The sequence below is a fragment of the Pristiophorus japonicus genome, unplaced genomic scaffold (assembly GCF_044704955.1).
Source record: "Pristiophorus japonicus isolate sPriJap1 unplaced genomic scaffold, sPriJap1.hap1 HAP1_SCAFFOLD_35, whole genome shotgun sequence".
NCBI classification, from domain to species: Eukaryota; Metazoa; Chordata; class Chondrichthyes; family Pristiophoridae; genus Pristiophorus; species Pristiophorus japonicus.
The window spans coordinates 3,550,973-3,576,007 of NW_027253324.1; the positions used below are offsets into that span (position 1 = coordinate 3,550,973).

Sequence of the window (25,035 nt, forward strand, 5' to 3'; positions counted from 1 at the left end):
AAGAGGTTACTGCACAAGATAACAGCTCACGGGGTTGCGAGTAAAATATTAGCATGGAGAGAGGCTTTGCTAAATAACAGAAAACAGAGCGTCGGGATAAATGCGTAATTCTCCATTTGGCAAACAGTGACTAGTGGGGTGACTCAGGTATCGGTGCTGGGTCCACAACTATTTACAATCTATTTTAATGAATTGCATGAAATGACCGAGTGTAAAGGAGATAAGTTTGCTGATGATACAAAGCTGGGTAGGAAAGCAAATTCTGAGGAGGACACAAGAAATCTGCAAAGGGATATAGACAGGCTAAGTGTGTGGCCAACAGTTTGGCTGTTGCAATATAATGTGTGAAAATGTGACGATACCAACTGTGGCAGAAAGAATAGAAAAGCAAATTATAACTTAAATGGAGAAAAGTTGCAAAGTGCTGAAGTAGTGGGACACGTGGGGGTACTTGTGCAAGAAACACAAAAATTAGTGTGCAGGTGCAGCACTTAATCAGGAAGGCAAATGGAATATGCGTTTATTGCAAGTGCGATGCTTTATAAAGGCAGATTAGACCTGCTACAATTTTACCGCGTATTAGTGAGGCCACACCTGGTGTAAGGCGTACAGTTTTAGTCTCCATATTTAAGGAAGGATATACTTGGAGACTGTTCAGAGAGGGTTCACTAAGTTGAATTCGGAGATGGGGAGGTTTGACTTATGAAGATAGGTTAAGTAGCATGGGACTATCCACACTGGAGTACAGAAGAATGAGAGGTAATCTTATCGAAACGTATAAGATAATGAGGACGCTCGACAAGGTGGATGCAGAGAGCATATTTGCACTCATACGGGAAACTAAAACTAGTGGACGTAGACTTGAATAAGGGACCGCCAATTTATAAGAACATTAGAACATGTTAAAAATGAGCAGCAATGAGCCATACGGCCCCTCGAGTCTGCACCACCATTTAATATGATAATTGCTGATCGGATCATGGACTCAGGTCCACTTTCCTGCCTGCTCACCATAACTCCGTAATCCCTTATTAGTTAAGAAACTGTCTCTGACTTAAATTTATTCAATGTCCCGGCTCCCACAGCGCTCTGAGGCAGCCAAATCCACAGAAGTATAACCCTCTGAAAGAGGAAATTCCTCCTCATCTCAGTTTTAAATGGGCGGCCGCTTTTTCTAAGATGTTGCCCCCGCGTTCTCGCCTCCCCTATCAATGGAAACCTCCTCTTTGCATCCACCTTGTCAAGCCCCCTCATAAACTTATACGTTTCGATGAGATCACCTCTCATTCTTCTGAATTCCAATGAGTAATGGCTGAACCTTCTCAATCTTTCATCATAGATCAACCCCCTCATCTCCGAATGAACCTAGTGAACCTTCTCTGAATTGCGTCCAAAGCAAGTATCCTTTCATAAATATGGAAACCAAAACTATACACTGTATTTCAGGTGTCGCCTCACAATACCGATATAGCTGTAGCAAGACTTCCCTGCTGTTATACTCCATCTCCTTTGTAATAAACGCCATGATTCCATTGGCTTTCCTGATTATTTGCTGCAGCTGCATACTAACCTTTTGTGTTTCATACACAAGTACCCATAGTTCCCGCTGTATTGCAGCACGTTGCAATGTTTCTTCATTTAAATAACAGCTTGCTCTTTTCTGTCAAAGTTTATTTCTCTCAAATTGCATGACCTCACACTTTCCAACATTATACTCATACATTGCTTTTCATCACAACTTTTCATCGTCAGCAAACGTGGCTACGTTATACTCGGTCCCTTCTATCCAGTCGTTTATGCAGATTTAAAACTGAGATGAGAAGAAACGTATTGTCTATGGAATTCTCTCCCCCAGAGAGCCGTGGAGGCTGGGTCAATGAATATATAAAATCGGAGATGGACACATTTTTGAATGATCAGGGAGTAAAGGGTTATGGAGAGCGGGCAGGGAAGTGGAGCTGAGTCCTTGATTAGATTATCCATGATCTTATTCAATGGCGGAGCAGGCTCGAGGGGCCTAATAATCCTGCCCCTAATTCTTATGTTCTTATATACTTAAGAAAGTTCTGATCGCATCTGTGCAAACCAACTGTTCAGGTAATGCATTCCAAACCTGAACTAATTGGAGAATAATTAAATAATCTCCTCATCTCAACTCCGGTACATTTGTCAAATAAATTGCTAATTTAAATCTGAGATTGATAGATTTTTACTGGATACTGGTGGGAATTGATTTGGAGTCAAAGCAGATAGATGAGTTATGTAATTTTCAATAATTATCTCACTGAACGACTCGAGGGTTCAACGACCCCTGCTCGTATTTCCCATCAATCGGCAGAGCACCTCTTGTAAATGTAGGATCGCTTCCTGGAAATGTAAAATATAAATACAGATCCTTCCTTTCCAATGATTATAATATTTTAACAAGTTATCGTAATAGACACCATCCGCTAGTACTGGAGCTCAAACTCATGCCAACATTCGCACATTTGATGTTCAGTCCAAAACTTATTACTCACTCAGCCATCCTGACGATTGAAGCAAAAAATGCAATTTTCGAGAATTCAGCAAAGTCATTCCACACCAAATACCAATCCATTCATAACCAGTGTTTGGAAAGCTGCTGTAGAATAAAAGTAACATCAGTTACTTTTCAGTTTCCTGGCTCTCTATCTCCCTATCACTCTGGTCGTCCAATCACTTTGGTCATCCATTCCCCACCAGGACGGCTTGAGGCCCCTCCGCTTCTTCTTTGAAAGGACGCTCACCAATATCCATCCACCATCAATTCATCCGCCTGGCGGAACTTGATTTAAACTGGCATTGGACAACTTCTCCTTTGACTAAACACACTTACCAAATTAAATGTGTTGCTATGGTAACCCGCATGCGGCCTAGATATGCCTATATTTCAATGATATAAGTGCAACATTCTTTGTTCTAGTCCTACTCAGGTCTCATCCATCACCTCGTTTTCTGGAACATTGATGAATTTATCTGTGCCATTTCCAGCTTTAGCAAATGAACAAGACGTTTAGTCACCTTTGCTTTAAATTTCCAACCTTCCCTGCCCTTCACATGGCCCATCTCAGACTCTTCCCTTACCCTCCTGATTTCGCTACCTCCATTGCTGGGGAGAGTCGGCCGACCAATATCTTTTATAACCCCACTGCTTCCCACATCTACCTAAATTCAACTTTATCCCACTCGCTTTCTACAAGGACTCTATTCCATTCTCCCAGTTTCTCCATCTCCATCGTATGTGCCCTGACGATGCCAAAGTCAATACCAGTGCTACCGATATGTAGGTAAATGATTCTCCAGCAAGAAAAAACCTCAACACGAGTGCACATGACCCTCGACCTTGCCCGGCACATTTCCCGCATTTCTGCTCTCATCCCTTCTCCTCCCTTCGCATGACCACGATAGGGTTCCACTTGTGCTTAGCATTTACTCCACGAACCGTCACATTCAATGGATCATCCTCCCCCATTGCTGACACATCCATCGTGGTCCTACCATTAAATACTTCTTCCCCTCTCCTCTCTTTTCAGCAGTACAATGGGACCAGTCGATCCGGCATGACGTGGTACACTATCCAATCACCACCAACAACAATTTCCTTCCCACAGCACCTTCCCGAGCAAGCGCAGGAGAAGCAACACGTGGCTATTTCCTCGCCCTTCCCACAGTCCAGGCCAGTATAGGTGAAACGATGTACTTGTACTTCTTTCAACATAGTGTATTCTATCGACTGAAATCTCTTCTACATTGGGGCGACCAGGCACATACTAGATGAGCACTTTACCGAGCAGCTCATTCAATCCGCAACGAGAACCCCAAGCTTTCGGTCGCCTGTCTCGTCCTCCTATACTGTTCCTATGAAGCTCAACGTAAGATCGAGGAACAGCAGCTCATCTTTCCATTCGGCATTTTGCAACCTTCCGGGCTCAAAGTTGAATTCAACAATTTCAGATTCTAACCACTGCTCCCATTTTCTCGGACAGTAGCTGTTCGTAATGATCTTGCTATTCCCTCTTACCCTTTCTCTAAACGCATATTTGTTTCTTGCAGTATCCCATTATCATGCACTTTTGCTTTTGTCATGAAATCTTTCCTGCTTTCCACCATGTCAAAGGCCGTCCTTTTCGTTCCTTCCTCCCCTCCACCTTGCCCTGCTTAAGTATCTGCTTAAAACCTGTTACACATCCAACTTCTGACAGTTTTGATGAAATATCATCGACGTGAAACATTATCTCTGTTTCTCACTTCACTAATGCTGCTTGTCCTGCTGAATATGTTCAGCAATTTCTGTTGCATTTCCAATTCCCAGCATCCATAGTAAGTTGCTTCAGAAAAAATAACATCAGTGCTATGGATGAGAGGATTCGTTATCAAGTGGTGATGTCGCCGTCCTGTAAACCGGAAAATGTGGGTTCAACTCCTGTCCGCGCTTTCATACAAGTGCCCGGAGAATCTCCTGTTGTTCCAAACAGCCCATAATTATCTCAAATGTTAATAGTTCAGCAAGTCCACTGACCCGAGAGTTTGAAGAGCCATTGCATGTTTCTGAGTCCGTTAATGTTCCCAATCTTTTGCTAAATGTATTAATCTGAAGTCACGTGCAGAACATTATTATCCGTTTCCCACAGGACTAAACGAATCAAACCGAGGTAGGCAATGAGTATCCGAGAGTGCCAGAACTGAAGGAGATTTTTTGTCCCATCATGACTAAGCCGGCTTTGTGAAAATGCTATCCAATTAGACCCACTCCCTACACTTTCAACACAGCCCTGCAATTGATTCCTATCAAATGTTATCCAATTCACGTTTGATGGCAAGCATTTCAAGAAAATGTGATTATTCGCTACAATGTACATTCCTTGAAGGAATAATAACACAAAACTAAAAATGTTCCAACCGTGGCTATCAAGAGAAATTAAAGATAGTATTAGATTCAAAGAAGAGATTAATAATATTGCCAAAAAGAGTAGTAAGCCTGAACATAAGGGGCTTTTTATAATTTAAAAAGCTGTATGCTTTCAGTCCCGGATCACGCTGTGTCTGTTTAAAAGGGATGTGCTCCCAGTGCCTGGTCAGTCTGTGTCTGTTTAAGAGGGATATGTATTAAGTCCTGGGCCATTTTGTGTCTGTTAAAAAGGGATGTGCTGTCAGTCCCTGATCATGCTGTGTCTGTTTAAAAGGGTTGTGCTCTCAGTCCCGGATCATTCTGTGTTTGTCGAAATGGGACGTGCTATCTATCCTGGATCTTTCTTTGCCTGTTTAAAATGGATATTTTCACTGTCCCGGGTCATTCTGTGCCTGTGTAAAAGGGAAGAGCTCTCAGTCCGGGATCATTCTGTGTGTATGTAAAAGGGATGGGCTATCAGTCCAGGATCATTCTGTGTGTGTGTAAAAGGGATATTCTCTCTGTCCCGGATCATTCTGTGCCTGTTTAAATTGGATGTGCTGTCTGTCCTGGATCTTTCTTTGCCTGTTTAAAAGGGATATTTTCTCTGTCCCGGATCATTCTGTGTGTGTGTGTAAAAGTGATATTCTCTCAGTGCCGGATCATTCTGTGTATGTGTAAAACGGATGTGCTCTCTGTCCCAGATCATTCTGTGTATGTGTAAAAGGTATATTCTCTCAGTTCGGAATCATTCTGTGTTTGCGTAAAAGAGATATTGTCTCAGTGCTGGATCATTCTGTGTGTGTGTAAAAGAGAAATTCTCTCAGTCCTGGATCATTCTGTGTTTGTGTAAAATTGATATGCTCTCAATCCGGCATCATTCGATGTTTGTGTCTGTTTCAATGGAGCGCGATTACAGTTGTGATTACCGAACATTTAATGTGATGTAATCGAAAGCGCATTTTGTTTACCTGCGTATGTGCGGACCCACTTTGCAATGCTTCTGTTCAGTAATTCAATATATGTTTATCTTTACGTGAAACATATATTTATCATAATAGTGACCCTGAAAAAGTTCACAATTCTCTTCACACCAATGCATATCATCGAGTTATTGCATTTCATAGTATGGAAGGAGGCTATTCCGGCCCATCATGTCCACGTTTGCCGAACAAGAGCTATCGAGCCTCATCCCACTTTCCAGTACTTGTTCCGTACTCTTGTAGCTAACGACACTTTAAGTGCAAATCCAAGTACTTTTTTGCAACGTGGGCAGGGAATCTGCCTCGACCATCCTTTCAGCGGTGTGCTACAGAACCCTCTGGGTGAAAAATTGTCCCCACAAATCACCTCTAAGCCTCCTACCAATTACAATAAATTCATGCTTCCTCTTTGTTGACTGCTCTGCTAAGGGAAATAGGTCCGCCTTAACACCTCTACCTAGTCCACTTATAATTGTGTATTCCTGAATATCGTCTCTCCTCAGCATTCTCTGCTCCACAGAAAACTAAAACAGCCTATCTAATCGTTCCTCATAGCTCAAGTTCTCTGGTCCAGGCAACATTCTCGTAAATCTCCTCTGTTTTCTCTCCAATGCAATTACATCTTTCCTTTAATGTGCTGAAACAGTACTCTCGTGGTGGCCTAACTAGTGTTGTATGCAGTTCAAGCATAACCCTCCCGCTGTTGAATACTATGCCTCCACTGTTAAAAGCAAGTATTCCATATGCTTTATCAACCACATTATCTACTTCGCCTGCAACGTTCAGGGACCTGTGGAACTGCACTCCAAGGTCCATTTGTTCCACTACACTTCTTAATGTTCTACAATTTATTGTGTATGTTCTTGCCTTATTTTCCCATTAAAGTATATATTAATAATTTGAGACATGTCATGAGCTCAGTGTAGCAAGCTAGGGAAAAATGGTGAATTTGGATAAGAATTTTCAGGTGATTGACAAAAGAACCACATGCATCAAATATTTAACACACTACCCACGAGGATGGGACTGGACACACGTGTGCAGAATACAATGGATTCATAGTCCATCGCGTTATCAAGTCGGTCACCTAGTCTCGCAACACGATCAGCCATTCCGTTTATTTATTTTTGCATCTAAACAGAATTCCCCTGTGACAAAGTGCCTTCACCGCTTGTCCTGCCCGTGCACCCAAATCGACAATATTGAAAATCTACAATCAGCTTCTGTAAGCAAAGGGCCTTCCGTTACTTCAAGTGAGCGACTTTCAGAAATGGTCGGTTTTGAGACAGATTCAGAACAGAAAAAAAGATGTTTCGCACTGTGAGTTAAATGACCTTGACAAGACCTCAATAGCATTGAAGCAAATCACCTTCATCATTCAGCCTCGCGCCAATGCCATCACCAGACAAACTGTTGCGGGGAGAATTGTGAGCAAAGTAAAGGAGTGCTATTGATTGTGGAAGGCAGAAAAAGCTGGGAGAAGAGGTGGGTTTGAAGGAGTAAATATGTGCCCACCGCTAAAAACGTAATATCTGTTTAATTTTGTAAGGATAGATGTTTGGCTGTGTTCTATCAGCAGGTACTGGAGTGAATAAAATAAATAAAGCGAGATGTGCCATGACTCGGATTCGAACCGAGGTTGCTGCGGCCACAACACAGAGTACTAACCACTATACGATCACGGCGCCACACACCAGCTGTCACGGTTTTTTTCTGATTGCAGCAAAGTTACACACGGCGCTGGTCAGAAAATATATAGTTTTTTGATGAGGCCAAATTCGACCCCGCCAGAAATTAAAGCAACAGTGGTAAGCGACCAAGGCCACGCACTGAATAGGGCCTTAATCCAGAATGGGAACTAGTGCAACCCCAGTTACGTTTAAAACGATTTCAGCTCTGTTCCATGGCAAGAAACTCTCCCTTTGTGAATCATGAAGATAGTAAGTGCCAGCCCCGCTGTGAGTCAAACCGACCATCTTTTGTTTACGAGATAGGCGCTTTGACTAGTTAAGCCACAGATTCAAACCACGCCTTTGGTCTATCGCCTACACTCACTCATATCTATCAGCCACCTGTCACTTCCATTTAGAGTTTGAGTCCATTTTATATTTAAGCATCTCTCTTGTCTATTCCGCCATGTGTGCCAATGCTGCCTGTATCTCTCGCTGCATTTATCTCGATGTCAATCCGTGCGTTGATTCTGAATGGATACCTATGTTTGTCTCTAACGTGAAATAAATAAAGGACGCAGATAATGCCTCCTCTGACACCAGGGAAATGAGGAGCCAACATTTATGGCAAGATATTGTTTATTGTCATCCAGAAAATACAATATTCCAACTTGAACGATTTAGATTCAGTTCTGTGCGAACGAGATTATGACCCCAACGTGTTTCCAATAAGCCATATTTTAAATCGATGTCCGAAGCAGTCCCATTTCACCTCAACGAGATTCATAACAATAAACATAGAAGCAAGCAGTGAAACGATATTTGCAGAAAGAGTTGTGAGACTGCAGAATGCACTGGCTCAGAGCAGCAGATTTAAAACTAGGTTTAAAAACATGCAGCGTGTGGGATGAAGGGGTGAGTGAGGCAAGAGAGCCACAGGAAAGTCGGGGGAGTTCTTCACTGACGACAGCATCATTGCGCGTGGCATGGTTATTTTGCTTTTAAATATGAATAAAATGCAACGTGTGTTTGCAGCTGTTTCTGTTTCTGTCCTGTTACGTTCATAGGAAAATAGAAACAGGAGGTAGCTATTCAGCCTCTCAAGCTTTCTCCGACATTTAATTAGATCAGAGCTGGTCTGTGCGATGATTCCATACACCTTCATAACCTTGTCTAACAACAATCTATCAATCACGAGTTTGAAATTGTCATTAGACCCCCAACATCAACCGATTTTTAGGGGAGGAAGTTCCAGGATTTCCCTACCTTCTGTGAGCAAATCGATACCTTTCATCATCCTTGGACAGGTTAGCTCTAATTTTACGTGTAGCTCCCATTGAACTGGACCCTCCCACTCCGGAAAATATTTCTCTTTATCTTTCACCTATTTGTTTACAGCTCTGACCGAATTCCATACCCCACAACATTACCTGTTCCCGTGATGCTGCCCCTCTAATTTGTATTTTGAGATCATGCCACTTTCTCTGATGATTCTCTGCGCCCGATCTCTACAATTGTATTAGTTGTCGATCATTGGCAGCAGGCGGCAGAAGCGAGCGGGATATGGAACCTGACAGAGAATGCTGCTTCACATGGTTGCCTTATACCCCACGAGAGCTTGTGGGGATTGGAAAACCTTCATGTTTCACAAAGTTAGAATTAAGGAAGCGATGTCTCAAAGTGCCACCATGTAGAAGAAGCGCCTCATTGTATGGGGGTATTTGAGACACAACAGGATTGTATCCGTCTGACTCCAGATTAGAATCTGTGTGATCGTATCACACCTGTGTCGCGGCGGCCTTTACTCCAGATGTGCGTCCGAATAAATCAAAACTCTTCACATTAAATACTGTCATCTTTTAACGTTTAGAGAAGGGTTTCTCGGAGCAATGTGCTTGGTTCTCTCACTAATGCGTTGCTAAAAATACAGAGGTTAAATGATTTGCAGAGATACCTTCAAAACATATCAAATCTTACATTCACTAACATGAAGCACAAAGTCACTAATTCAGAAACGTATTCTGTATTCGGCCCTGTGTTGCAATCTGTAGCACATTAGATTTCTAGGTAAACTTCAAACAATCATTCCAAGGTTGTGGGTTCGCGTTCCACCCGTGTTGTTACTTATTCAAGTTTCGGTGAGGAACTTTTGCAGCACACCTACAATTCATTCATTACTGTGGTTCATTGAATTAGAATTGCCGGAATAGCGCAGTTGGCAGCGCGTTTTGCTGAAGACGTAAAGGTTCCGAGCTTCGGAGGTTTTTAGTTATTTTGTGTCTCTTTCTTTGGTCCGATTCTCGAAATAGTGCGGACGGAATGAAGACAGATGAGATTTTGCTCCACATGTTCACTTCCGGTGTCCTAAACACCAAACCCTGCCTAAAATTTGAGCCGATAACCTTTGAATGTGTCTGTATAATAGAATGATATAAATGGTCAATGCAATACACATTGCGCCACAAAGCCGCTCCCGAGCCCTAACACCTCAACGGTTTTAATGTGTTTCTTGCAGCACCATTGCCAACATCTGCCTAATTGTTCAAATCAAAAAAACGCCGAAAATTCTATAAATGGCAGTGGTAGTCTGAGGAGTGAGGTTGCTCCCAGCGAGCGGGGCGGTTTGTCCGCTCCCGTCAAACTTCATTTCCCACCTCTAAGTGATCGCTTGCAAACGTCGAACACATGTGATGATCTTTATCGAAATTCTCAACAAGCTGTTCAGCGGAATTCTTGCTTGTGTTGAATATTATGTCGGAAGCATATACAGATACTCCGTGTGTTGACACATATTCCACTTTGTGCCAAAACCATTGTCAGAGCGTTGAATTAGAGTCTGTTTCTAGATCATTTTTCCTAACTTTGGAGTTAGTGATTTATGAATGGAAACGGCCCCGCTCCCTCCTATAAATCTGTAATACAAAAACGCTACTGTAAAACTCTCACCTGCACTTGCAACATTGCGGCCCAGAGGAACCTAACTGCTCACATGGAAACTCTAATAAGTAGATAAAGTTTGAGAACCGACCAAGTGTACCTTCAACTCCGCTGCACATGTTACTAGCAAAACCAGTGTCTGTTAGAATTGAGGCATTTCGCGTGCCTGTACTGTCATATAAATACCGCGCACTAATCGATCATGCCACTAGAGCCACATGCAGATGCTGTGCGGTATCAGTGCTCCCAGCATACAGCTGCCTTTTCAGCTGTCTTATAAAAAAGAAGACATAGGATCATCGAATCATTCAGCGCAAAATGGGGCTGCCATCCATCGCGTCTGTTCCGGCTCTGTAAATTACACACATACCAATAATTTTTTGCCGTAGTACTGGTTTATAATTGTGTTGTTTCTGTTTTTTATTTATAATGCAGGAAATAAATATTCATATTTGAGTGAGTGCAATGTAATTAAAGTGGAATTAAACCCGGACTCGAGGAGAAATTACGAGGAGAGGATTACAAAAATCAGCGTTGTATGATATTGAATTTGTAAGATTAAGTTGTGATTTGATTGAAGTTGTCACGATATTAAGGGGAACTGATAGTATAACCAGTGAATTTGTTTACGCTGGTTGGATTTTCGCGGATTCCCGTCTCTGCCCTTTCCCTGTGCAGCTTTGATCCCTGCTCGCAGCGGGTACTTTCTCTATTGAAATCAATTATCCAAATCGTTTAATTTGTTCAATCGGAACCCTCTGGAGTGTTTTGGAGATTTAAAGACCTGTTCTGAGGAAACAAAAGGTTTCGAGAGAGACCTGGAATATTTACGTACTTCAAGAAAGCATGCTGAGATGGCTGACCTATTTCCAAACTTATTCTGCAGATTGCCTGGAAGTTTCAGAAAAGGAGGCCTCGAGAGAATGCGGATCACCATCACCTTCTCAAGGACAATGAGAGATGGGCAATAAGTGCTGGTGTTGCCCGCGATACCTACATCCCAGGAATGAATGAAAAAATCAAATTTGCGACGAACGACGCCGATTTAAAAAATATTTTTTTTTGTGAAGAGTTTGTCTCATTCGATATCTTGCTAAAGTTTCCAGCAATTTTTATTTTTTGGTTTTAACATTGCAACTCTGACTTCGTTTAAAATCACCAATATAAAGTGAACTATGACAGCGGTGGGTTTCTAACACAAACACTCTCGGGAACTGGAACATAAATTCAGCGCCTTACATCGCTCAGCCACGCTACAATGCCAAAGGCAATTCATATGATGCTGGTGATAGATAATTGAAAGTTAGCTCTCCCGTTGCCTCATTTGAGACCATGAAGGAAATAAAAGAGCTTCCTGAGCTGTGTTCACGGATCAAGGTGGTTGAGAGGTGAAGGTGATGGACCGCTAATCCACTGTGTGTGGTTTCCAATTATATCGTTTTTGCATTGAATAATATTATTATTTGCTTTTTTCTACTCATTCAAGACTGCTCCGTCTGAGTTCCATTCTTGCCCAAGCCGCAGTGGGGGAGTTTTATTTTGCTCATTTAATCTCTTTGCTCAAAACAGCAAAGTCCGAATTCCATCCACAACTTTTGATTCCACCGAGTGGTTGGAATTGTAAGATATGAACGACGTGAAGTATAAATCAAAGTGGAAGTGAGGTCCTGGGAAAAGCAATATTTCTCCACCGATGATGCCTGAGCTGCTGAATGTTGCCAGCACTTTCTTTTCATAATTTTGTGCTTTCACTATAGCAGTTTACCAGACAACTCAAAACTTGCCGCAAGGGCGCAAGTCCTAGCTGAACGTTTCTGTGCTCTTTTCAAACACAAGTTCTAAATTAACGTTGCTACTCACCAGCTGTAAAGTCAGCCATTTCTCACTGCATTATCCTGCACCCGGGCATTCAAAATACACTTTGCTCATGGTATCGGGGAGTCTCACAATTTCTTATTGGGGATTCTGAGAGCAAGGAGATCTCAGAGGATCTGTGGGAATTGAAGGTTTTCTGAAATTGTGTCATGTGATTATGAGGGTTCTCAGTAGATATCAGAGAGAGTAACTGACTCTCAAAATATTTTGGAGAAATTGCGGGATCTCAGAGGATATCAGAGCGGGTAATCCACGCTTAGTAGGTTTCAGAGATAGTAAGGGAAGCGCAGGATTTATTAATGACGCTGAGGAGGTACTGGAGTGAGTAAGGCTAGCTCGGGATCTATCAGAGAGCGTATGCGAAACTTTTGCTGCTTCAGAAAGTCTAATGTAACATGAGTAGTTATCTTCTGAACATCACATTTTATAAATATCAGCATGGTTAATTAAAGCAAACGTTGAAATCGAATGTCACAGATGGTTTGCCGTCTCACACTTCGGGGATATGAGATGGTCGATTGCGGCCAGACTGAACATTTGAAGCGCTCAAAAATACATTGATAACGAACACAGATCCTCCACCCCAATGCATTAAATAACAATATACATACCGTTAATTACATTGGAATAATCAGAGACGCAAAAACCGTTGCATTTAACACAATAACAACTCACAAAAAGATGTGAATCTAACGTGGAGACACTCAAGTGTAGTTACAAAAATCACAGTTAATTGATTGTTGTAACAGAACTTTAATTGAGTTTTTTTTTAACCATGCTGTAAATATGAAAGTTTTGTGTGTACCTTCTTCAAAAGCCGCTGTAGATTTCTGTGGAATGATTTAACTGCTATCCGATAATTTATGATGTTGATTACTGCAACGTTTGAGACCAATGGATTGATTCTCAACAGAATGATCTTAAATAAAGTCGCTTCCAAAGCTATGCAGAGTTGGCTAAAGTTGATAGGTAAAATAGATTAAAGTGCAAGAATGTTGATGAGCAATGGCGGATATTTAAGTTGATATTTCCTAACTCTCCACAACAATATATTCCAGTCAAAAGGAAATAGATTAAGAGAAGGGAGAACCAACAGTGGCTAACGAAGGAAGTAAAGGATGGTATCAAATTAAAAACAATGGCATACAATGTAGGCAAGATTAGTGGGAGGCCAGAGTATTTACAAATAACAGCAAACGACGACTGAAAAAATAATAGAGAGTGAACATGGATTATGAGAGTAAAGATACAAGAAATATATAAACAGATATTAAAAGGTTCTGCAGGTATATAAAAGATGAAGAGAATTGCTCAAGTACCTTAGAGGTTGAGACTAGGAAATAAATAATGGGGAGCAGAAAAATGGGAGAGACTTTGAACAAATATTTTGTACCGGTATTCACGGTAGAAGACACTAAGAATATCCCATTAATAGATAATTAAGGGCCGATATTGAGGGGTAAATTAATACAATCACCATCACTAAAGAAAATAAGTTCAGTAAAATAATGGAACTAAAGCCAGCCACGTCGATTGGAGCTGATTGTCTGCAGCCTCGGGTCTTAAACGAAGATGCTGCAGAGATATTGTTTGTAATCTACCAAAATTCACTGGCGTCTGGAGAGATCCCAGCTGATTGGAAACCTGAAAATCTTAAGTCTACATATAAAAAAGAAGGGAGGCAGACAGCAGGAAACTATAGACGAGTTAACCTAATATCTGTCGTTGGGAAATTGATGGAATTCATTATAAAGGAAGCAGTACCAGCACAGTTGCAAAATAATAATGCAGTCAAACAGAGACAGCCTAGTTTTATGAAAGGGAAATCATGTTTGACAAATTTTCCTGAGTTACCTGCGGATGTAACGAGCAGGTTGTTTAAGGGGAACCAGGGGTTGAGTTATATTTGGATTTAAAGAAGGCATTCAATAAGATGCCAAGTAAAATGATACTGCGAAAGATAATAGCTCCCGTGATTGGAGGTAACATATTAGCATGGATCGAAGATTGGCTAAATAACAGAAACAGAGAGTGACGATAAATGAGTCATTATGCGCTTGCAAACCGTGACTAGTGAGGTGCCACAGGGATCAGTGCTGGGGCCTCAACTATTTACAATCTATATCAATGACTTGGATGAAGGGACCGAGTGTAATTTAGCCAAGTTTGCTGATGAAGCACAGATGGGTTGGAAAGCAAGTTCTGAAAATAAAACAAGAAATCTACAAAGGTTTATACACAGGCTAAGTAAACATTTGGCAGAAGCAATATAATGCATGAAATTGTGAAGTTATCCACTTGTCAGAAAACATTAGAAAGCAAATTATTACTTAAATGGAGAGAGATTACAAAATGCGGCAGTACATAGGGACCTTACGGTCCCTGTGCATTAAACAGAACAAAACAGTATGCACAAGAGCAAGTAATCAGGAATGCTGTCCTTTATTGTAAGGGAGATGGAGTATAAAAGCAGAGAAGTCCTGTTACAACTGTACAGGGTAGTGGTGAGACCGCACCTAGCAGAGTACTGCTTACAGTTTTGTTCACCTTAATAAAACATTTCATAGAAGGTTCACTTGGTTGATTCCTGCAATAAAGGGGTTGACTTATGATAAAAGGGTGAGCAGATCTCGTCTATTCTCATTGGAGTTTATAAGAAAGAGAGGTGATCTTATTTAAATGAATAAGACAGTGAGGGGACTCACTCAATACGGTACTTGCCGATAGGACGTTTCCACTAGTGGGGGAATCTAGAACTCGGGGGCATACTTTAAGAATAAGGATTCGCCAATTTAGAACAGATCAGCAGGAATTTCTTCTCTCAGAGGGTCGGATATCTGTGGAATTAGCTGCCCCAGAGAGCTGTGGAGGCTGGGTCATTGAATAAATTTAAGTTGGAGACAGACAGACTTTTGGACGATAAGTTAGTGAAGCGTTACGGGCACACAGCAGGGAAGTGGAACTGAGTCCTAGATCTGATCAGCCTTGAGCTTATTGAATGGCAGAGCAGGCTCCCAGGGGGCAAATGGCCGAATCCTGCTCCTATTTCTTATGTTTTTATTCCACTTGCCCTATTCTGCTGACCCCAACACAATACATACTTACAACTAATAAAAGAAACCTGCCATGGCTGCAAGGCGACATCGTTTCCTGGAAGGTATAAATCAACTGCGCTGAAAACGCAGAAACTACATAAAAGATTCTGTACAAAGAAATGTTTATCTGTCAAATGTAAGATTCGAAGCCACGTCTCCAGAAGAGACTGCAATCTGACTGGAGAGTCTTAAACCGCTCAGCATTCCTGAGTTCATCATCCATACATCATTGTCCCTGGATGTACCCCCGACGTTTATAAAACATATCATTCACTTCAGCCCTTGCTAACTGTTGCTGGAAGGCCGAATGTTAGTTTAGAATCTCCCATGATTTTATGAACCGCTATGGTCACAGCACAGATCGCTGTAGAACAGCACCTCCCATGTTTTACTACAATTACAGCCTACTGTCTCTTTACTAATATATAACTAGCTGGCTATCCATTCTTCCATTTCCTTACTTTCTATCATAGTTTTGCTGCATCTGTCTTTAAAGGGACAACATTTTCTCTTGCCTCTCCTATTCACTTAATATACTCAAATAAACATTTGTTGCTAACTTGTATATGCCTTGCACGTTATTTGACATCTGCTTTTATTACAGTTGGGTACCCTTCAGATTGGTCTTACTTTGAGTTAAAAACGTGGTTTCTGAATCCATTATGCCTCTTAAAAACAGTAACAATTGTAATCATATTACCTACATTATTCGCAAGACGTTCAGTTTGATAACTGATTCTGGTCGATTGTTCATCTTTAAATCTAGTTTGACAGGTTCCTTTTTCGGCTCCAATACCTAATGTAGAAACTTTCCCATCGACATTAAGACATTCATTGCCTTTCCTGCTTACACTTTTCTGCTTTTCTCAGGCTGTGAAATAAGCGTCTCCCATTAACATGAAAAAAATTTATCGTGAAGCAAATGTAATATAAATGTGCTACAGACTTAGCAATATTATGACGGATAAAGGAAATGTTTAGGTAATTGATTTAGGCTAAATGAAGACAAAGTACCGGCATCTGAAAGCTTATATCCCAGGAATCTGAAGGAGATGATGGAAGGAATTCCCACGGCCCCAGAAACTCTATCTCAGGGCTCTATGCTGGGTAACTCGGTGTGGACAATGTAGTAACAATGTTTTTACAGGCAGATAGAGCGAAGCTGGTTAATTACAGGACAGTTGCATTAACAACTGCAGTATGGAACCTTTCCGAATCTCTATTTAAGGACGATTTTTCCACTTGCCGAGATAAAGCGTTATAGGATAGAATTTGCCAATGCGAATTTCATCGGACGGTCACGCATTTCAAACCTCATGTAATTCTTTGAGCAGGTTAAAAAAAAACACGGTAGCTGGGTAAATACAGTGGTTGTGATGTAATGGAGTTTAGAAAAAAACTTTGACAAGGTATAACATGCGGGATAGTTGTCGACGATGGCGGGTTATGGAGTGAAGAACAGGTTAGAAAACTAGGGTAAAATGCGGTTTGAGGATAGAAAGGAGAATATAAGAGTTAAGGCCAGTTTCTCGGGGTGGTTGTGGTTAGTAGAGTCCCATGTTTTCCGTCCTGTTGACTGTGTGTTTTGATAAATGGAATACAGACTGATTGTATCAAGATATAGAGCGGTTATCGCCGAAAATTGTAGTTAAAACCAAACTGTCAAACACGAAAACTGAGAGAGCAAAAAGTAACAATTTACCTTTATAATCAACAGTGAATTTCTATCCTAGTTAAAAATTGTGAAAAATGTGACATATATACATATACATTGACACAATATATATCGAAATATTCCACTCATATTTACACACCGAATGTTTATAATATAACAGCGCACTCCTACATACCGACCTCGTTTATATCTAGCCCATGTTGTGGTTGCAGTTTTGACCCAGGCCACACATTGACCTTTTGCAATTTCCAGATTCTGTCCGTCCTGTTTAGCATATTCACCATTGGATGAGCTACAGTCCTTGTAATATTCAAAGTCTAAACACTGATCGTTTAACTGTTTCCAGATACGGTCGTTCCTGATTTGCATTTTAGGATGGGATATGCTGCAGCCCGCTGAAAACAGGCGGTTAAGCCGAGCAAGATTTCGGCTCTGGTGGTGAATGCTGCTTCTGACGGATTTCTAGATATCCTGCCGATGGTGGGGATTGGAAAGCTCTTGTGTCACACTGAGTAAAACTGGAAGTCACCAATATAAGGAAGTCGCTCATGAATCCAATAGGGAGATCAGGAGAAAGAGAGGTTAGATTGTGGAACTAGCTACCACAGGGAGTAGTTGAGGTGAATAGCAGATAGGCATATAGGATACGAACATGAGCGACATGGCAATCGAAGGATATGCTACTGGACTTAGATGAAGCAGAGTTGGAGAATGATCCTGTGGAGCATAAACGCCTGAAAAGACCAATTGCGGCGAATGGCCTCTTCATGTCCTGTACAGCAGATGTAAAATATCTGAATACTTCAAAGATCCGTAGCTTCTTTAGACTCCAACCCATAGTGCAATTATTTTCACGAAAGCCTGTTACTAACCTTACGTCCTTGAATCTCGACGTCTCAGGTGCAAGGAGCAACTGCATCCACAACCCACCGCCTCCCCCCCTCCCCCGCACCCCCGAAACTTCCAACATTTATCAATTCTACCGGAGCACTTATCGCGGGAGTAGCAATTCCTTCATTTTGCGATTTTGAAATAGGACAGTGACACTAATCTGTTTCTTTCATTGTCCATGTGGTTCGCTATTCTGCCGGTATTCGGGAGAGAGAGAGAGAGAGAGAGAGAGATAGAAGGACGCAAGGGGACAGATAGTCCGAGGGGATGAGATGGACAAAGAGAGAGGCAGAGCCAAAAAGGGATTGGAACAAAGATAGACAGAAAGAGCGAGAAAGAGGGCCAAAGGCAGAGAAAGAAAAAAAAAGGGAGAATGACAAGGAGAGACAGAACGAGCGAGAGAGAGGACCAAAGATAGAGACAGAAAGGGAGAGGGACAAGGAGAGACAGAGAGAGCGAGAGAGAGGGCCAAAGATAGAGTCAGAGACAAAAAGGGAGAGGGACAAGGAGAGTCAGAGAGAGCGAGAGAGAGAGCCAACGAAAGAGGCAGAGACACAAGGGGAGAGGCAGAAGGAGAGACAGAGAGAGCGAGAGAGAGGGCCAAAGACAGTGATATAGAGAGAAAGGGAGAGCGACAAGGAGAGACAGAGTGAGCGAGAGAGAGGGCCAAAGACAGAGACAGAGACAGAAAGGGAGAGGGACAAAGAGAGACAGAGAGAGCGAGAGAGAGGGTCAAAGACAGAGACAGAGACAGAAAGGGAGACGGACAAGGAGAGAGAGAGAGAGAGCGAGAGAGAGGGCCAAAGACAGAGACAGAGATAGAAAGGGAGAGGGGGCTAGGAGAGACAGGGAGAGCGAGAGAGAGGGCCAAAGACAGAGACAGGGACAGAAAGCGAAAGGGACAAAGAGAGAGACAGAGAGAGTGAGAGAGAGGGCCAAAGACAGAAACAGAGACAGAAAGGGAGAGCGACAAGGAGAGTCAGAGAGAGCGAGAGAGAGGGCCAAAGCTAAAGACAGAGACAGAAAGGGAGAGGGACAAGGAGAGACAGAAAGAGCGAGAGAGAGGGCCAAAGACAGAGACAGAGACAGAAAGGGAGAGGGACATGGAGAGACAGAGAGAGCGAGAGAGAGGGCCAAAGACAGAGACAGAAAGGGAGAGGGACAAGGAGAGAGACAAACATCCTTATCAACCTGTTTAATTGTTATCCCTCGCAGTTTGTAAATATGATGAACCAAATGACTTGCATTTTGTCGCGCCTTTCAGGATTCGAAAGGTGAAAAAACGTAATTGTGTTGGAACTTCATGATCCTACCCTGGATTTGGGAATATATAGCAAATTCGCGGCAGTTTCTTTCTATCTATTTCTCACTCTCTCCCTTACTCTCTCTCCCTCGGCCCGCACCCTCCAGTCTCCCTCGCTCGCTCTCGCTCGGTCTCGCTTTCTGTCTGTTTGTTTTTCTCTCGTGCACCATCACTCTTTCTCTTTCTCTCCCTCCCTCTTTCTCTATCTCTCTCTCTTTCGCTCTATCCCTTTCCGCCTCTCTGTCATCCTCACTCTCCCTTGCACTATCCCTCTTCCCTCTCTCTATTTGTTTCCCTCTCACTCACCCTCTTTCTCTCATTTTCTGTCACTCTATATCTCCCTCGATCACTATCTCTCTCTCTCTTTCTCCCATTCTTTCTCTCTGTTTCTCTCTCTGTCTTTCTGTTTCGTGTCCTTCGTATCCCGGATAAACTCTATGAACGTCTTCTCAAGTATATCCTGACCAATTAATTTTATCCAGAAGCTATGAAGGTTAAAAGCCCCTATGATTATTGCGGTGCCTTTTGTACAAGCCTCCATTATTTCTTGATTTATACTCCATCCAACTGTGCAGCTATTGTTTGGGGGCCTATGGACTACGCCCAACAGCGATTTTTTCCTGTTATTGTGTCTTTACTCCACCCAAACTGATTCATACTCCAGATCCTCTGAGCCAATATCGTTTCACACTAAAGTACTGATCCCATCTTTTATTAACAGTGTTACCCCACCTACTTTTACTTTTTGTCTGCCTTTCCGAAATGTCAAATACCCCTGAATATTTAGTTTCCAATCCTGGTGACGTTGCAACCACGTCTATGTAAAGACTATCAGATCGTCCTCATTTGTATCTATTTGTGCCGTCAACTCATCTGTTTTGTTACGAATGCTACGAGCATTTAGACAAAATTATTTTTTAATTTTTTTTTTTACCCTTTTTTCCTACTTGTTTCCTCTGTCCTACAAACTCACTTTTTACCTTTTTGCTTTTTAATTCAAACTCTACTCCCCTCCCTATTGAATCTATTCTAAGGTTCCCATCCCGCTGCCAAACTAGTTTAAACCCTCCACAACAGCACGAGCAACCAGCGCCTCCCCCCGGCCCATCGCAATTCAAGGTTATTAGTTTTTGCTCTGTTGAGGTGCAATCCGTCCGGCTTGTACAGGTCCCAACTCCGACAAAAGCAGTCCAAATGTCTCAGGAAATTAAACCCTCCCTCCTGCACCATCTCTCCAGCCATGCATTCACTTGCTCTATCTTCCTATTTCTCGAGTAACTAGTTAGTAGCACCTGGAGTATTCTGAGATTACTACCTTTCTGGTCCTACTTTTTAACGATCTCGTAGCTCCCCAAACTCTGCCTGCAGAAATCACCCCTCTTTCTACCTATGTCATTGGTAACAGTATGGAGACTGACCTCTGGCTGATGACCCTCCTCCATCAGAATGCGCTGCAGCCGCTCGGTGACATCCTTGCCTCCAGGAAGGCAAAATATTATTCTGGTGTCACGTCTGCGGTGGCAGAAACGCCTGTCTGCTCCCCTGATTATTGAAACCCCGACCATTATAGTTCTTCCATTCTTCTCTCTCCTCCCCTGTGCAGCTGAACCACCTTCGGTGCCGTGGATTTGGATCTGGCTGCACTCGCCAGAGGCACTATGTCCACACCGATGCTCAGAAGATAATATCTGCTTGCGAGCGAGATGGACTCGGGGGCTCGTGCACTACCTGCCTAGTCCTCCTATTCTGTCTGCTGATCACCCACTCCCACTCTACCTGCACGCTCTTAAGCTGCGGCATGACCACCTCTAGAAGGGAACTGGGTAAATGGTTGATAGCGAACAGTTTGCCGAGCTCTGGGGAAAGTGTTTCATCCCATGCTTCTGTGATGCTACAATCCTCTCTCTCAGTGAGCTTGTATTTTCACCTGTCAACCTCACGGATTTAATTCCGGGCCGTGCCGGCAGGGATTTTCTCACATTTAGTGTGATGGTTCTCTTTTTCTCTCTCTATCATTCATTCTATTTCTGTCTGATTCTAACTTTCTTTCTGTGTGTCAGTGTCGCTTTATGTCTATCTCAGTTGCAGTCAATTTCTGTATGCTTTTCTCATTGGGGATCTGTTTATCCGTCCAAATATGACTTTCTCTCTGTCACTCTCTCCATCGCCCCCCTAGCAGTTTACTCCATACATTATGAGTTATCCCTTAAGCGCTGGTTTAGTCTGAGATTGCTGATACTGGGTCGTTGACGTGCATTTTAACATTATTCATTCAAAGATGTTCAGTGTTGACGGGAAGATTACATGTTCTGTGGGTTAATGCAAGGGGGTTTGTTGTCTAGTTACGGACGACCAGTTCAATGCGTTATTTGCCTAAGTGCTGTATTTTGCAGTTCAGCTTTTCACCACCCACAGTTTTACAAGATATTTATCCTCCCATCTTTGCAGAGAATGCGGACGTGTAGTTTGCTCTGGGCTTAAAACTAAATTTGGTGTCTCCAAGCGATTTGCCAAATTTTCAAGCACTGCACTGCAGCGTGCCCATGACCAGATCGCCGAGTTGTTAAGGCGTTGGAATTAAAATCCAACTGATGCATGCCTGCGTGGGTTCCAATCCACTCCAAGTAAATGTTCAATTAACTGGTTTCAGAATTAGACTTAATGCTTGTTTGTTATTAAAGCGTATAAGCGTTCCATAATCTCTGCAAATTATATATTTTTAATTCTCCCTTCAAGACAACGTTTATTTATTTATAACACGTGTTCTGCCAATTGACTGAACAAAGGAACAGGATTAGGCTATTCCGCCCTTGTGCCTATTCACCATTCTGTTAATTCTTGGCTGAGCTCTATCATAACTCCATCCATCTGCATTGGCTCCACATCATTTTAACCAATGTCTAGCAAAAACTATCAAACTAAAATTAACATTTTTAATTGAGCTAGTCTATCCTGCTTTTTATAGATGATAAATCCATCACCCTTTGCGCGAAGAAGATTTTCCTAACTTCTCTGCCGAATAGCCTGTCTCTGATTTTAACATTATGTCCTCTTGTCGTAAACTCCCCCACGAACGGTGAAAAAAGCTTTACCTCCATCTATCTTATCAATTCATTTCAAAACCTTAAAAATCTCAATAAAATCACCACTTAACATTCTATATTCCAGGGAGTACAGGCCTAGTTCATGTAATCTCTCCTCATAATTTAACCCGTGGCACCCTGGCACCATTCTGGTGAGTACTTCAATCCAGCCTATCAATTCTACGGGTCCGTGCCCTTCAGGGGACTAGATATATTGGATAGAAACGGCTTTTTTCCCTTAACAGAGTGCTCAACAACCAGCGGCCATACAGTTATAGTAATTAAAGAAGGTTTACAGGAGATGTGATGGGAAATTTCCACACGCAGATAGTTGTGGTTGTGTAAAACGCACTACCTAAAGAGTGGTAGAAGCAGAAACTTTTAGCACATTTTAAAAGTATTTGGATGTGCACCTGAAGTGCCGTAACGTGCAGGGTTATGGAGCGTAAGGTGGAAAGTGTGATGAGGCTGGATAACCGTGGCGTGGACAGGATCGGCCGAAATTGTCTCCTTCCATGCTGTAAACTTCGATGAATCTATTATATTCTATAACTTAGAGTACTCCAGATATAGTCTAACTACATCTCTGTTCAGTTGAAGAAAAACTTCCAATGCTTTATCGTCTAAACCCTAGTTATAAAGCTTAACATGCCATTTGTTTTTTCGAATATATTCCTAACTTGCTACTGCATTTTAGCGGAATGCGCACTGGGACTGCAAACCACTTTGGAAATCCATTGTTCCGAGCTGTGCTCCATTTAATTAATACTCGGATATAAACTTTGTGATCTAAAATGGGTGACAACACAATTACCAGTTTGTAAACTATCTGCCACTGAATCGTCCATTCATTTAATCTATCAGTATATCTTTATAAGTATACGCTAACGTCTGTACGAATTACTATATCACCAATATTTGCATCATCGGCAAACTGGGATATCTGGCTGCCTGTTGTGCCTTCTTTATCTGTAAGAAATATAGAATGAAACAATTTTTTTAACACTGACATTTTAAAACGTGCAATGCTTTGACGCCCTGATAGGGGCTGTGCAAAGAGGAAGGTAGGAGTAGGATTTCAGCTCGATGACCCAATTGATCCTACAAATATACATCATGCAAGTGTGCGCTGTTTTCAAACAGGAAAGGCACGAGCTTGCATTCCCATAGCATCTTTCACGAACGTAGGATGATCCAACTGCTCTGCGTTGCTCATTTTGAGTTCCGACAGGACCCCCAGCCTCTAGACGTCATTATAGCCTTGGTCCAAATATGGACAAAAGTGATTAATTCTAAAATGAGGTGAGAGTGATTGTCCTTGACATCAAAGCAGCATTTTGCCGAATGTTTCACCAAGGAGGCTTCGAACGTTGAAGTCATGGCGGGGTTAATCTCCACTGCTGGAGACATACCTAGCCTAAAAGAAAATGGCTGTGGGTGTTCGATGCAAATCATCTCAGCCCAGGATATCGCTGCAGGAGTTCATCTTCACCTGTTTCATCAATGACCTGCCCTTCATCATCAAGTCAGAAGTGGGCATGTACGGTGAAGATTGATTTTTCCAACTCTAGTATCAACTCCGCAGATAATAAACCAGGAAAAATATCGCCTTTCCATTATTGTGGCGTGGTGAAAATCTTGGAACTCCTTCTATAACAGCATATTGGTAGTAACATCACCTCAGTGACTGAACCAAAAAACCATAGAAATTTACAGCACAGAAGGAAACCATTGAGCCCATCGTGTCCTTGCTAGCGGACAAAGTACGAGATTTTCTGGGTGCGGTGGGCAAGTGGTCAGGCGTCGGTCTCATAAACCATTTGGTTTATCGAGATTTTATCACATTAAATGCGACATTTTAAAGCTTTTTCCTTTTTAACTATCAAAATACATCATAATTTTGAACTTATGTCAGAAATCGCCTCTAAGCGTTTTCTATTCTAAGGAGAAAAATCTTTCTGACAGGTGCTAGTCCGATTATCCCAATATGTATGAAAATTTAAATCCCCTATTAAAACCACACTGTCTTGACGACACGCTTGTCCAATCTCCAAATTTATATATTCTAGTACTTCACAGCTGCGACGAGCGGGCCTATGCACAACTCCCACTATTGTCTTAAATCCTTTCCTATCTCTTAATTCTACTCGTAAAGTCTCCACGTCCGGCTTATCTGTAGTTAGATCCTCGCTTAGAACTGAATCATAGAATCATAGTTATTTACAGCATGGAAGATGGATATTTCGGCCCATCCGATCAACACGGCCAACAATGAACTATCCAGCGGAATCCCATGTTCCAGCTTTTGGTCCATAGCCCTGTAGGTTATTACACTTCAAGTGCATATCCAAGCGTGTTTTCAATGCGGTGAGGGTTTCTGCCTCAACCACCATTTCATGCAGTGAGTTCAAGACTCCCAACTTGCTCTGGTTGAAGAAATTTCCCGTCAATTCCCCTTTAAGCTTGCTGCCAATGACTTTAAATCTATGTCCCCTGTTTGTTGACCATTCTGCTCAGAAAAATAGGTCCTTCCTGTCCAGTCTCTCTCTACCACTCATAATTTTGAACACATCAATAATGTTTCCCCTCAGCTTCCTATGTTCCAATGAAAACA

At 42.1% G+C, this 25,035-nt stretch overlaps 1 non-coding gene across 1 annotated transcript; it reads right to left on the reverse strand.

The window, feature by feature from the left end:
• Positions 1-7,505: 7,505 nt before the first annotated feature.
• trnah-gug (transfer RNA histidin (anticodon GUG)) lies at positions 7,506-7,577 on the reverse strand. Its single transcript has one exon. It is a non-coding gene; the product is annotated as a tRNA-His (tRNA).
• Positions 7,578-25,035: the final 17,458 nt, after the last annotated feature.